We start from the raw sequence: 15034 nt of genomic DNA on the forward strand, positions 1-15034 counted from the left end.
AGATAAACATGTTTTTAAAACTTAAATCCAACTTCACAGAGCTCCATGATGTAAATTCACTAGGGAAAGAAGCTAAAGGAGCTTGTTTCCAACAGGGGTCATTCCATCTGATTTATTTTTTCTTCATAATTTTAAGATTAAAAAAATATATATATAAAAAAAGTTACAGTCCAAAGTTGTGATACGTATGATTGAAATCAGAAGTGATTTCATTATGATCACAAATTTCATTATTTTTTCAGACTTAGTCTCTGTAACCTGTCAGAGAGAAGCTGTGAAGCTCTTTCTTCAGTTCTCAGCTCTGAGTCATCTAGTCTGAGAGAGCTGGGCCTGAGTAACAGCGTCCTGCAGGATTCAGAAGTGAAGCTTCTGTCTGATGGACTGAGGAGTCCACATTGTAAACTTGAAACTCTCAGGTCAGATCATCTGAGATATATATATATCTATATGTGTATATATATGTATATCAATGTTTTTTCTTTTTCCTCTCAGATTGACTGGGTGTAACCTCTCAGAGGGAAGCTGTGAAGCTTTGTCCACAATTCTCAGCCCTCAGTCCTGTAGTGTGGGAGAGCTAGACCTGAGTAACTCCAACCTACAGGATTCAGGAGTGAAGTTTCTTTCTGATGGACTGAAGAGTCCAAATTGTAAACTGAATTCTCTTAGGTCAGGTTACGTGGTAATCCGTTTTTCATCAACTGACATCATTCACAAATTAAAAATTTCATCCTCATCCATTTATTCTATCTTATTAAGGAATTAAGGATTTCTGGGAAAGAAAACTGAATAAATATTGCTAAACGCAAACAGTTCATTACACCTGACAAATATGTTTGTTTCATTGTTGTTTTTCAGACTGAATCACTGTAACCTCTCAGAGAGAAATTGTGAACCTCTGTCATTAGTTCTCAGCTCTCAGTCCTCTAGTCTGAGAGAGCTGGACCTGAGTAACTCTGACCTGCAGGACTCAGGACTGAAGCTTCTGTCTGTTGGAGTAAAGAGTCCAAACTGCAGACTGGAAACTCTCAGGTCAGGTTTCAAACATTTTCACTGGTGATCATATGCAATCTGTATTATATTGTTGCATAAAGAGCTAATGTGTATAGAACTGCCAACTGACCGTTCATTTACCTTTGAGTGGATTTTTAGGATCTGAGGTATTGTATAAAGATTTTTCATTGTCACAATGTTTTGATCTTTTCAAAGAAAATTAGTTCAAAGAAAATTAAGCAATAGTAAATTTAGAGGTTTAAGTATATTTTGTGTTCATATTACATATGAACACAAAATATATGTTTATAAAATATATGTTCAAAAAGACAATGCCCAAATTATATGTTTAGGTGTGTATTATTTTCATTAATGTGCAGCGAAATGTTTAATAATACCACAACTCCATATTTAGACATAATATTTCAGGAAACTAGAAATGCCTATCTCACTAGAATTCTATTAGAATGATCCAGGTTTGTGAGAATTTTGAAAGAAAGGATAATCTGATTAATTGAGTGTTTCCTTCCCTCTATCACCAAAGCACTTGTTAATATGTTTATTGGCGACTGTCAAACCTTTGAGTCGCCGAGCAGCTGAATAGGTGAATAATGTTAACGCGCTCATCTTTAAAATGTAAGTCAAAGTTCCTCTTTAAAACTCATTTATTTGTTATCAAAATCCTTAAAATCCATCGAAAAACAACAGTGATGAAAACATTCCAGGCTTGAGCGGTCAGCAAAAGTCGACTTCCCCCATCACCCACTCATTCAAAAAAAATTCCCCCGGGAGGCGAACAGGTGATATAGTAAACACTACTACTATTACCGACACCACGTGACCCAAAGCTACGCCTATCCACAACATTCAGGCCCCTAATTATTACATCCTTACAGTAATAATTACACATCCAACACCATAACGCAAGACATACACTACATCACATCAGAGACACCCAGTGAGACAACATAACATACTCAAAAGTCCACCAAAGTTATTTTCCCCTTTCTTCTCTTCTTTTCTTCTGTCTGCACATGGTCAGTCAGTCATAGGCCAGAGGTTACCAGCACCTAGCCTAAAAATAGTCAGTCTGTTATGTACATCTCATAACGTTAAAGTCAATTCAAAGTTAGTTATGTCACACTGTGTCAAAAATGCCATCGTCATGGGTCAGAGGCCTCCTGAAGAGGGCATATCTTTATGATGGGTATGCACACGTGGCTGGTTGGGGTCTTAATCCAAACCTGGCATACAAGCCCCCTTTTGTCTGGCACAGCTCCTGTGACTCTGCCAATAACCCAGGAACAGCAAGGTGCAGAATCATCCACTATGAGTCTCACATCTCCAGGAACAAAGTTGCGTTTAATCCTTCCCCATTTCTGGCGCTTTTACGTGCGTAGACATCATCTTTCTGGAACAGACCAGGTGGTAATCATGGGTTGGACTTGAGGAGGAGGAGGTGGTTTGGTGTTAAGGTTTCCAAATCATTTGGATTGGTGGATTCCAGCGTAATGGGTCTACTGTTGAGGATGGACTCGACTTCACAAAGAACAGTTTGGATCACTTCTTCGTCCAAATGCTGTGTCTGCAGAGTGGAATTAAGGACCTTTCTGACAGAACGAATCAACCGCTCCCATGCTCCGCCATGATGCAATCCAACAGGAGGATTAAAGATCCATTTCACTCCCTTAAAAGACAGCACATCAGAGATCTTTTCCTGATTCCACTCTTCCATAGCTCGTCTCAGCTCGCGCTCTGCACCCACAAAGTTGGTCCCATTGTCGGAGCGCAGTTCTTCCTCGTCTTGCAATGAAACGTTGTAAGGCATTAATGAAGGAGTCTGTGTCAAGAGATGAGGCAACCTCAATATGTACTGCTCTAATCGCCAAACAAGTAAAGATAACACCATACTGTTTCACAAGACTTCTCCCACGCTTCACTTCAAATGGACCAAAATAGTCAAAGCTAAAAGGGGGTTTCTCGGGGGTCACTCTGCTTTCAGGCAGGTCAGCCATCTGCTGCTGGCCTGCAGCTCCATGAAACCTTCTACAGGTCACACACCTCAACATAATGTTTCTAATCAAAGTACCAGCACCAGGAATCCAGTATTTTTGACGCAGCTTCAAGAGTATGTGGTTCCTTCCACCATGACCCACCTCTTTATGAATATGCTGTAGAATGAGATTAGAAATGTGAAGATCTTTAGCGATTATGACAGGATGCTTTTAATCTTCGGACATGACAGCCCTACTGAGACGTCCGCCAACCCGCAGCACATCATCCTTCAGAACAGGCGTTCAGGCTGCTTCGTTTCACAGTCTCCCCTTTGGAGGCAGGAGATTTCTTCGGCATATCTTTTCTTCTGACAGAACTTGATTATTTGCATCTCAGTGTCCTCAATCTCTCCCAATGAAAGAAAGCCCTGGCAGGACTCAACCTTATGATGAGCACACGGAACCTGGAAGTCTCATTATTGATATATTTCAACACCGTGGTGTTGTCTGTCCAAAACACAGAGTTTAGGAGGGGTAGTCTTAACTCCCTTCTCTACATTCTATCCATGCAAACTGCTACCACTGCTGCCGTCAATTCCATGCGAGGGATTGTGACTGGTTTTTTAAGGTGCCACCCTGGACTTTCCTATTATGAAGGAACAGTGTGTCTGTGAGCGACTGTTGTGCAGCAGCAGGTAGGTAACAGCACCATAGCCCTTCTCACTCGCATCTGCAAAGTGGTGCAACTGATCAGTGGTCGTCTCTCCAAACTCAGGAGGTTTTAATCATCGTCTGATGCTGATGTTGTCCAACAGATGCAATTGTTTTACCCAGCTTTTCCACTCTTGAGCAACTGCTGACGGTATAGCATCATCCCATCCTATCCCCTTCTGACACAGATCTTGAAGGATCCTCTTGGCTGTGAAGATGACAGGAGCAAGAAACCCCAGAGGATCCTAGAAGGAGCTTACTGTGCATAGGATCCCTCTCCGAGTCAATGGCCTGTTTAAGATGGATATGCAGAACTTAAATGCATCTGACTGTAGGCACCACCACACTCCCAGTGCTCGCTCAACAGGTAAGAGGTCACAATCCAGGTCTAGGTCCTTAAATTCATTTGCTCTTTCCTCCTCAGGTATAACTGCCAGAACACTTCGGCTATTACTTATCCACTTTGTTAAATGGAAGCTGCCCCTGGCGCAGATGTTTCTGAGATCTAGGTAAAGATTGATGGCTTCTTCTTCAGAGCCTATTGAAGCAAGGCAGTCGTCCACATAAAAACTATTCAGAATGGTGTCAATCACCTCCTGGCTGAAGTATGCATAGTTATCACAGCTTGGAGAGGACGTTGCCCCAAACAAATGAACACCCATCCTGTATTCTTGCATGCTCTGATTGAAGTCACCACCAGGTAACCAGAGAAATCTCAATAGGTCAGCATCTTCCTCTGGCACATGCACCTGGTGAAACATAGCCTCGATGTCAGACTTCAAAACAATAGGCTCTTTTCTGAACAACCAAACCATTTGTTTAGTCAGGACCACTCAGGAGCTGCGCATTAAGAGAGACACCCTTGAATGATGCTGCACAGTCGAAAATGACCAGCATCTTCCTCTTGGTAGGATGGTAAACCCCATGGTGAGGGATATACCAATGCTTCCCATCACTGTGCTCTAATTCTGTGACTGGCATTCTCTTTTCATATCCTCTAGATATGACATTTGTCATGAAGGCAGTGTAGTCTTTGCGAAAGTCTTTATTTCTGATGAACCTTTTCTTCAAACCTGAGGCACGTTGCTCAGCAATTGCACGGTTGTTGGGACTTGGTCTTTCAGTGGCAGGGCAATGCTGTAGTGCCCATCCCTCAAGGTCACTGTCTTGCTGGCCAACTCCAGGAACTTTGAGTCTTCCTTTGACAGCCCTATCTGCTCATCATGGCTGCTCTCAGGGAAGTCCATCTTGAACTGCTGGAATGGGTGTAAATGGATAGATGTTATTGTGTCTGACAAACAGAAAATCATTGTTCACAGATGGATTGTTGTTCTGTGTGTCTGCAGTCTGTCGGGCTGTCTGATCACAGAGGAAGGCTGTACGTTTCTGGCCACAGCTCTGAGCTCTAACCCTTCTCATCTGAGAGAGCTGGACCTGAGCTACAATCATCCAGCAGACTCGGGAATGAAGCTGCTGTCGGCTGGACTGAAGGATCCACGTTGGAGACTGGATACTCTCAGGTATGGAGAGAATATCTGATAGAGGAGGAAGAGCTTGAAACATTTCCTGTGTCCTTCACTCACTTCCTGTTTGTTTCATGCAGATGTGGCATGAACAATTATGCATGAGGTCTCCAGGGAGAACTTCTCCAGGAACAATCTGTAGATATCTCAGTATTTTTAACAGTGCAGATTGGATTTCTTTCTTTCTTTTATTTGTATACATAGACCACAGACATATTTATCCTAGATTAAAACAACCACCAGAAGAAGGAAGAGGAAAGGAAATGAAAAAAATATTAGCCTACCTCAGGGGTGTCCAAACTTTTTTCGCTGAGGGCCACATACATAAAAATATAGGAGGGGCTGGGCCACTTACTAGAAATTAGGTATATAACCTTAACTGTAGTGTATTAAAAATCACTTAAAAGTGGTCAAATGTGTTATATTGTTGAATTAAAGACAAAACTGCCTTCATCACAGCTTTTCATAAATGGATCTTTATTAATTTATTCAGAAAAAGCTTTGGTAGCTCATTCTCAGAACAGCAGCAGATTTCTTCTTGGACAGAAGATTTACAGCACAGAGAAAAAACAATAAAGGGGAAAATAGGACGGGGACATTTCAAGCTTGTTATTTAAGTTCTTAGGCTTAGCAACACACCTATTAACGTTCGTTTGAAACGGTTATCAACATTAACAGACTGCACTGGACTTAATAACAGGAGTCCATATAATTTTAGTAAATTATTCTGGAGTATCAGCTGCGCTGGGTATGTAAATCGGGCCATCCAGCTGCGGTGCTGGTCCGACGCCACTCGTGGCAAAAATCCGGACAAATGTCACTTGATCAAGGAGCAGATCTGCATCAGATGAGATCAGCTGACTTTGCGTGTGCGTGCGCTGTGCACAGCGGTGTGTACTCTGTGTGTTAACAAGAAAAACGCATATAAGAAAGTGGTGCGCAAAAGCAGGGTAGTGACAGAATTGATGCGCATTATTGATATTTGAAGCATGTGTACCTGCACATTAACACACGGGTACTGTGGAATATATTTTTACTCACCTAAAGCGCTCGTGCTCTCGTCCACTCCCCGCAAAACAATTAGCAGCTGTGCGGCGTCTGTGGCATCGGTGCTCTCATCGCATGCGATGGAGTAAAAATCAAAAGCACAGCTTTATCAGACAGCTGCAGTTTAATGTTGGCTGACAGTCTTCAATGCGTGGCACAACTGTATTTCTGGACATGCTGACGTTGTTGAAGTCCTGCACTTTTTCCGGGCACATTATTTCGGTGACTTTAACGAGGCAGCGTTTTATGAGGTCTCCATCTGAAAAAGGCTCGCCATGTCTTGCCATGAGTTGGGCGACCTCATAGCTGCTATTGGAGCCTTTTCCTGGACAATTTGAGCACGAAAAAAAATATACTGTTGCTGACCCTGCAGGAGAGCTACCCTTTGCTTTACTTTCTGCTCTCGCTCAGCACCAGTGTAGGATGCATAGGCCTGATGTTTGGTTTCATAATGACGTCGTACATTATACTCTTTCATAACTGCCACAGTTTCAGTGCAGATAAAACAGACACACGTCCCCTTGAATTCTTTGAAGAAATATTCACTCTCCCAAATTTTCTGCATTCACTCAACCTTTGGCTTCTTTGGTTCTGCCATGTTTAGTAACTTGGGGGTAAATTTCTTCTGTGATTGTCCTTTTTGGTGGAGCAACTGCCTTGATCAGCAGCAGCTCCCCCTGGTGTTAAAACTAAGAAGTGCAATACACTCAAGCAAAAGTTGAAGTGCGGGCCATACTCTATTCTATTTATAAGATTACTTGCGGGCCAATTAAAACTGGACCGCGGGCCGCAGTTGGCCCGCGGGCCGGACTTTGGACACGCCTGGCCTACCTTTATCAAAAGAAAAAATATTACCTTATTATTTTATAATCATGGCTGTGGTAGAAGCTGACAACTACAGGGAGATGTTTTCTGTACATTTAAGGTAAAGCGGATGTGCACAAATGCTTTTAAGTATTTCAGTGTTTTTCATAGACAAATGTCACAATGTGCTTTGAAAAGCAAACACACAATATAAAATAATGGAACAGAAAACAATGGAAGAAATACATTTAGAGACGATGTAACAAACTTGTTTTTATAAGATGGTTTATGTGTATTTATGTTCAGTTTTTAACCACTTTTGAATTCTTTGTTTTGTCTTTTAACTTAAAGTTACTTTTCACAATGAATTCACAATGTAAATCTAATTGACTATCAAACTAAAAAGCATGTCACACAGCTTGTGTGTCTGTTTGCTGTTATCATTGTATACACTCTCTGCTGCTGTGTGTTGTGCTGTGTGTGGATGCTGCACTGACTCAAATTTCAGAAGTCAGTTCGTTTACATGGCAAAGGGGGACTTTGAAATTCATCTGATCACTCTTTCTCATTCTCAAAACTTTTGTACACCACTGAACAGTAATCACACTGACACAAAGAGATGAAAAACAGCTGGCAGCAAAGGCAGAGAGGTGTCTTCTCCAGCTAAACAGAAGAGGAATATAAAGATAATGAAGGTCACAGTTTGAATCAGTCACATTTCATTCAATACAGTGGTGTAATGCCAGATCCAGGATCAGTCCAAATCATCAGCAGTGTATTTGTGAAAATGTTGGCCTGTTCCTTTATCAGTGTCTATCAGTATGTGTATGAGAGCCATGTAATGTCCATGTGTGCATGCTAACTGTGCTGCTCTGACCCCTCCTCCTTTCAGGGTGGAGCCTGCTGGAGTCCGATGGTTGACACCAGGTCTGAGGAAGTGTAAGTGTGTTTTTAATGTGATTCATGAAAACAAAGCAGCACACATTCACATCTCTGATGTCAGGAGTCATCATCAAAGGGTCAATCAGTGAACAGATGATGGATCAATAACTGCAGCTGGATTGTGTTTGTTCTCTCCATCAGATTCCTGTCAACTCACAATCGACACAAACACAGTGAACACAAACCTCCAACTGTCTGACAACAACAGGAAGGTGACACATGTGGAGGAGGTTCAGTCATATCCTGATCATCAAGACAGATTTAATGTTTATCATCAGCTGCTGTGCGCAAATGGTCTGACTGGTCGCTGTTACTGGGAGGTCGAGTGGAGAGGATGCGTTCATATATCAGTGAGTTACAGAAGAATCAGAAGGAAAGGAAACAGTAAAGACTGCGTGTTCGGATGGAATGCTCAGTCCTGGACTCTGAGCTGCTCTGATGATGGTCCTCAGTCTCTCAGGCACAATAACAGAACAACATTTATCTCCTCCTCCTCCTCCTCCTCTGTCTCTAACAGAGCAGCAGTGTATGTGGACTGTCCTGCTGGCACTCTGTCCTTCTACAGAGTCTCCTCTGACACTCTGATCCACCTCCACACCTTCAACACCACATTCACTCAAACTCTTTATCCTGGGTTTTGGTTCTATCCTGGTTCCTCAGTGTCCCTGTGCTGAGTGGAGTGTAAAGAGTGTCTCCTGTTAGAGAAACACTCTGACTGTTGAACAGATAGTTCAGTCTGTACATGTCTGTCTCTTTCACTCAGAAACATGTTTTCGGATTCATGGATTCAATCAGTTGATGGTTTTTGTTTGTTTGTTTTGTTGTTGTTTTTTGTTTTTTTACTTTTATTTAACTTTTTTCCCCAACAAATACAAGACTGGTTCACATCCAAAATAATAACACTGCACAGCACTAGAATATTACAACATTATGTCCATAATTGTTGTCCATTAGGATCCAGTTTACAGGTTACTCCCAGTGCTTCCAGTGGTGTCTTCCATTTCTCCACAAAAATTCGGGAGCTCCCATCAATATGATGTCCCAACCTGATCAGAGTATTAACATCAATGATGAGCGACTTCCATAGAGAAATGGAGGGAGGCTCAGTCCCCACCCATCTCAACATAATGCTTTTCCTGGCCATCATTAACAGTGACGAATTACATGCTCATGTTGTACCAGTGAGACAGGAATATATCCCAATATACACATTAATGGGTTCTCTGTCACCTGATGACCAATGGCTGTACTAATATTGGCGCAGACCTCTTTCCAAAATGATTGAATAATAGCACATTCCCACAAGCAATGGAATCTAGTGCCCACTCTGATCTTACACTTGAGACAATTTGGAGATGTTCCCATATTATACTTATTATAAATATACGGAGAAATATACACATTGTGCAAAATTTTGTACTGCAGTTCTTTAAATCGGTTACAAACAGAGATTTTAGATGGAAGGAGCAGGATTTTGTCCCATGCCTGTGTATCTATTTCACATTTAAGCAACGTCCCCCAAGATTCTCTCAACCATCCCAATTTATCCACAATTAGGGCATAAATCTCTGAATAAAACTTTGATACAAAATGTTTATGCTCCCTATTATCCAGAAAGAATTTCTCCAACCGAAAAGAGGCTGTTGAGATTTGTAATGATTTAGCATTTTTTAACACATAATTTCTCAATTGCAAATACTTATAAAACTCAGTCTTTGACATAGAATACTGGGCCTTCAAGGATTCAAATGATTTAAACTCACCATGTTTAAAGAGGTCATAAAACCTCTTTAGACCTACTTTATGCCATCCCACAAAGCTCGACCCTATGTTTTGCGACAGAAGGTCTGGATTATTTATAAATGTTGACAAAATGTTAAACGGAAGACTACTGTTAAAAAGTTTTCTGTTTTCCCCACATCCACATAGCATTATATATCAGTGGGTTATGCTTTATTACGTGAGGTAAATCATTTAGACGTTTCCCTAGAAAGTTAACAGGTGAGGATGGTTTACATAATACTTCCTCAATATTTAGCCATGGCAGATCAGAATGTTCATGTATCCAGGAAGAAAGAATCCTCGCTTGTATTGAGAGAACATAATTTTCTATGTTTGGCACTCCCCATCCGCCCAGATCTTTCGGTAACTGTAGTGTCTCCAATTTAATTTTGGGTTTTCTTCCTGCCCAAATGAAATCCACCATAGCCTTATTAATTGCTTTAATATCTTCTGATTTCAAAATTGCAAACAACATGCCTGTGGGATATAATATTTTCGGTAGGATTACCATCTTAATGAGATTTATTCTTCCCAAAAATGATATCAGAAGTGACCTCCATCTTGTCAGCATCTCTCGAAGATCTTGAACCATTCCATTAATATTTTCTCTATATAAGTGACCAACATTTGGTGTAACTTTAACTCCCAAATATACAAAACCTGATGGTGCCCAGTGAAAAGGTTTAACATATAAAGGTTCAATGTCCCCTCCACTACACAGATTTATCAAAATTTACCTTGTATCCAGATATAAGACCAAAGTCCTTGATACACCTAGTAAGAACAGGTAGAGAGTTAGCAGGGTCAGTCAGTGTCAGAAGAATATCGTCTGCATAGAGCAGAATTTTATGTTGTCTATCCCCAATTTTAACTCCAGGAACACTTGGATTTTGTCTAATGGCCATGGCCAAAGGCTCAATGGCCAAAGCAAATAATAGTGGTGACAATGGGCTACCTTGTGCTGTACCTATCCTCAATGTAATTGGGGAGGATAACAAGCCGTTAGTTAACACAGATGCTATTGGTGATTTGTATATCATTTTGATCCACCCCAGAAAGTTTTTTCCAAACCCAAATCTTCTCATTATTTCAAACATATATTCTCATTCAATTCTATCAAATGCCTTTTCAGCATCCATAGAAACAACAACCCCAGGGATCTGATGAAAATTTTAAAAATGAATAATATTAAATAGGCGTCGAGTATTATTATAAGAATTCCTCCCCTTAATAAAGCCTGTCTGGTCAGCATGCACAATAGAGCACATTACTTTTTCTAGCCTAAGAGCCAGTATCTTTGAAAGTATCTTATTATCAACACCAAGAAGGCTAATAGGCCTGTAAGATGAGCGTGACTCCGGATTTTTACCTTTTTTAGCTATCAATGTTATATTAGCCTGGTACATAGATTCTGGGAGTTTCGATTCTTCAAATGCTTTATTAAAAACCCTTAATAATAAACTATTTAACTTCACTTTCATTACCTTAAAAATTTCTACTGGGAAGCCATCTGCCCCAGGACATTTCCCTGACTGGAGTGCAGATATAGCTTTATCCACCTCCATCAATGTTATGGGTGACTCCAGCAGACTAACCTGATCTTCAGAGAGCTGAGGGAATACTAAGTCGTTTAGGAAAAAGCCTGAATTAAGTGTTGTTATGTCCATCTCAGACTGATATAAGTTTGTATAGAATTCTCTAAAGCACTCATTAATCTGATGGTTTCCTACTTGCCTTTCACCATTCACATCCACAATAGCTGTGATAAAAGAACTTGGAGTATTCCTTGCAAGACGAGACAAAAAGCGGTTAGGCTTATTAGCTGATTCAAAAAGCCGTCGTCTGGCAAGAAGGACGTCTCTTTCAGCCTTTCGCATTATCAAATTACGCAAAGATGTCCTGGCAATATTAAGCTCACTTAATGTTTCAGCTGATTTTGTTACATAATATTGTTTCTCCAGCTTTTTTATATTATTCTCGATCTCTAACTGCCTTGTTAATCGTTGTTTTCTTTTATGACTTGTGTATGAAATAATCATCCCTCTCATGTAAGCCTTATAGCTATCCCATAAAGTTCTCGTGTCTATCTCCTCTTTATCATTTATTTCTAAAAATAATGATGTTTGCTCTGTTATGAAATGTATAAATTTCTCATCCAAAAGAGACAGTGTACTCATCTTCCAAGACATGGAGCGCTCAATATGTCTCATGGGTTGAATGGTTAGGACCACAGGAGCATGGTCAGAGAGACCTATATGACCAATATTTACCTGCTGAACTAACTGACTGATACACTTGGACATAAAAATATAATCTATATGAGATGCTGACAAGTGAGGGTTAGAGTGGAAAGTGTACTCTTTAGATAATGGATGATAGTGTCGCCAGACATCTATAAGGTCAATGTAGAACATCTGACTAATATTGTTTGTTAATGCTGCTTTCATATACCTGTTCCGAGTAGTACGCTGCACACGCACGCAGTGAGACAGCGCGAAGGTGAGACCCGCCTCCCCCGGGAGTGGAGTTGTTTACATGTAATGTCTGCTCAGTTACGTAGTAAAACAAAGCTTGCTAGTAATCACGAATCCAGAGTCATTACTAAACATCAAACAGTCAAGCTCATTTATAATTTGCCAAAGGGCTTTGGAATTTTTTGTCAAAGTAGATTGTGGGGGAAATTTATCCATTTTGGGGCATAAAACACAGTTAAAGTCACCCGCTAATATTATATTAGCACAGTCCATGTCCACTAATTGACTAAATAATACCGTGTAAAACTCATCATCCTGTGCATTCGGCGCATATATATTACCTAGGAGAACAGTTTCCCCATGCAGCATCCCTTTAACCAATATATATCTTCCTTCATTGTCCTTGTGAGTGGCTGTAACATTGAAGGGAAGATTTTTGTGTATAAGAGTAATAACCCCCCTTTTATTTGTGGAGTAGGATGAAAAAAAGATTTGACCAACCCATTCTCTACAGTATTTTCTGTGTTCATCATCTGTCAGATGGGTTTCTTGCAAAAAAGCAATGTGAATCAAATCTTTCTTCAGAGAATTTAAAACTGACGTTTTTTTTCACCACATTGTTGGACCCTTTAACATTCCAAGTACTTATCTTAACTGACATATAGGAAAAGTAATATATATATTGTGCTGTTTACATATTTAACCAAATCTACATTTGACCAGTCTGAACCTATTAACCAAAATAATTGAACATAAAACAAGAACACTGGTTCCCAGCAAAACCTGAACACAAAGCCTGGAAACCTCAACCCTCCCCAACACAAATAACACAAAGTAAAATAAAATAAATTACACATCTAGATGTACCCTGCTCTAAAGTACAGCTGTAGGTGGATACAGACGCGTAACATCCCCGCGCTGGAGTGTATGTCAAAAATCAAAGTATACTCTATACCTTAGCTCATTAACAGTACTGTAATGCTGTAAGCCTCGAGTTTGTAACTTACGTTACAATGACACTGTCGTGCACCAACAGTTTATTTAGGTCTTGGCAATTTGCTCACATAGTCCTTGACGTCCTGGATGGTCGCGAGGGAGATGCTAGTGCCATCGGGGTTAAATATTTTAATGATGGCTGGATAAAGGAAAGAATATTTGATCCCCACCTCTCGGAGAGCTTTACGCACATTCATCGACTCCTTTCTCTTTTGTGCCACCTCGGCGGAGAAATCCTGATAGAAGGACACTTTTCCTGCTTCTGTGTTTATGGTACCTTTAGCCCTGGCAGCCTGGAGAATCTTCTGTGTATCGGTGTAGTAATGAAGCCGGACCAGTACTGCACGCGGTCCCTCCGTGCCGGTAAGCCTCATAGGTGGTCCAGTGCGATGGGCTCTATCGACTGTAATGGCACCCTGCTGAAGGCCCAGGACTTCTGGTATCCACTTTTTAAAAAAGTCCACTGGTGCTCTACCCTCCGTGCCTTCTTTTAGCCCGACAATCCTCACGTTCTGCCGCCGGCTCCGATTCTCAAAGCTTTCCAGACGCTCCATGGCCTTCTTAAGCTGGGTCCTGAGAGCGGCAATACGTGGCTCATTTGTAGCCGTGACATCTTCCAAGTCCGAGACCCGCTGCTCCACTGTTCCCATGCTTCCTATCAGATTGTCGAATTTCTCAGTGAGCTCATTTATTGGCTTTATGACTTCGGATATCTTACTATCCAATACTTTTGATATGTTAGAAGTCACCTTGTCCACAATCACGTCATCCCGCAGTGTACTTAGTGCATCCTCAGCGTCGCACATGGTCTCATTTTCGGGGCAATTGCTAGCTACCATGTCACTGCTAGCTTTCGCTTTGACTCCTCGTTTGCCCATTTCTCTCTTTTTGCTTGATCCAGGGTGTGCAAAAAACTTGTCTAAAGACATTGTAAATATTCGAGGTAATTTGTTGGCAAAATGAGCTAAAATACAAATATTTTACAGCTGTCCAGTGCAGAGCTCATAAACTCACGTCTGCTCAGCTCGACGCATCATGTGACCCCCATCATTTGATGTTTTAAACTGTTCTAAATGATTGTAAACTTCTTCCTCTTCAGTCCTTTAAAGATGGAAACTCATTATTCCAAGATCCACATGTTGTTTTTCTGTCTTTTTCCACTCAAAGCTTCACAGTGAATATCAGTATGTTGTGTTTCTCTGTTGTTCATCTCCTTATCTGAGCTATCACCCTCCACTTGCTGTTCATCTGAGAACAAGGCACAATTTGCTATTGCATTAATTCAGGGTTCATTTCTCTCTCAACCCGGAGAATGGAAAGAGACGACGAGGAAGACACAAAATAACATTGCGGAGGACTTTCCTTGAAGATTTACGCTCGGTCGAACTGTCATGGGATGAAGCAACAACTGCCACGACGGACCGGGTTCGATGGCGTCCCCTTGTCACCCGATGTGCTGATCGGCGCGGGAGGATCTAAGTCTAAGTCTAAGTAAGTTAATCCACTGGTTCCCAAATTTTTTTTTGCTAGACCCTCCTTTGTTTTACAAGAAAATCCCCCCTGGCACATCCACAACTACACAGGTATTTTTGAAAACGCAGTTTTTCTATGCATTTAGGTCTTTCGTCCACACATAATCACCGAAAACTCGGTTTTGTGTTTTCGTGTGGACAAGGAATATGGAGCTCGTCACGCAACATCAAAGGTGTGTGCCTTTTTTGATGTCACGCTGTTCGCCACATTATTGTTTATATGAGATGAATTTCTACAA

At 41.0% G+C, this 15034-nt stretch overlaps 2 long non-coding RNA genes across 2 annotated transcripts; one reads left to right on the forward strand and one right to left on the reverse strand.

The window, feature by feature from the left end:
* Positions 1–889: 889 nt before the first annotated feature.
* On the forward strand, positions 890–5172 carry LOC112847137 (uncharacterized). Its single transcript, XR_003220511.1, has 3 exons — positions 890–1029; positions 3884–4062; positions 5042–5172. It is a non-coding gene; the product is annotated as an uncharacterized LOC112847137 (long non-coding RNA).
* Positions 5173–5989: 817 nt separating this feature from the next.
* Positions 5990–6291, reverse strand: LOC112847138 (uncharacterized). Its single transcript, XR_003220512.1, has 2 exons — positions 6260–6291; positions 5990–6117 (listed from the first exon to the last, which is right to left on the reverse strand). It is a non-coding gene; the product is annotated as an uncharacterized LOC112847138 (long non-coding RNA).
* Positions 6292–15034: the final 8743 nt, after the last annotated feature.

This window comes from Oreochromis niloticus, linkage group LG6, assembly GCF_001858045.2.
Source record: "Oreochromis niloticus isolate F11D_XX linkage group LG6, O_niloticus_UMD_NMBU, whole genome shotgun sequence".
NCBI lineage: Eukaryota > Metazoa > Chordata > Actinopteri > Cichliformes > Cichlidae > Oreochromis > Oreochromis niloticus.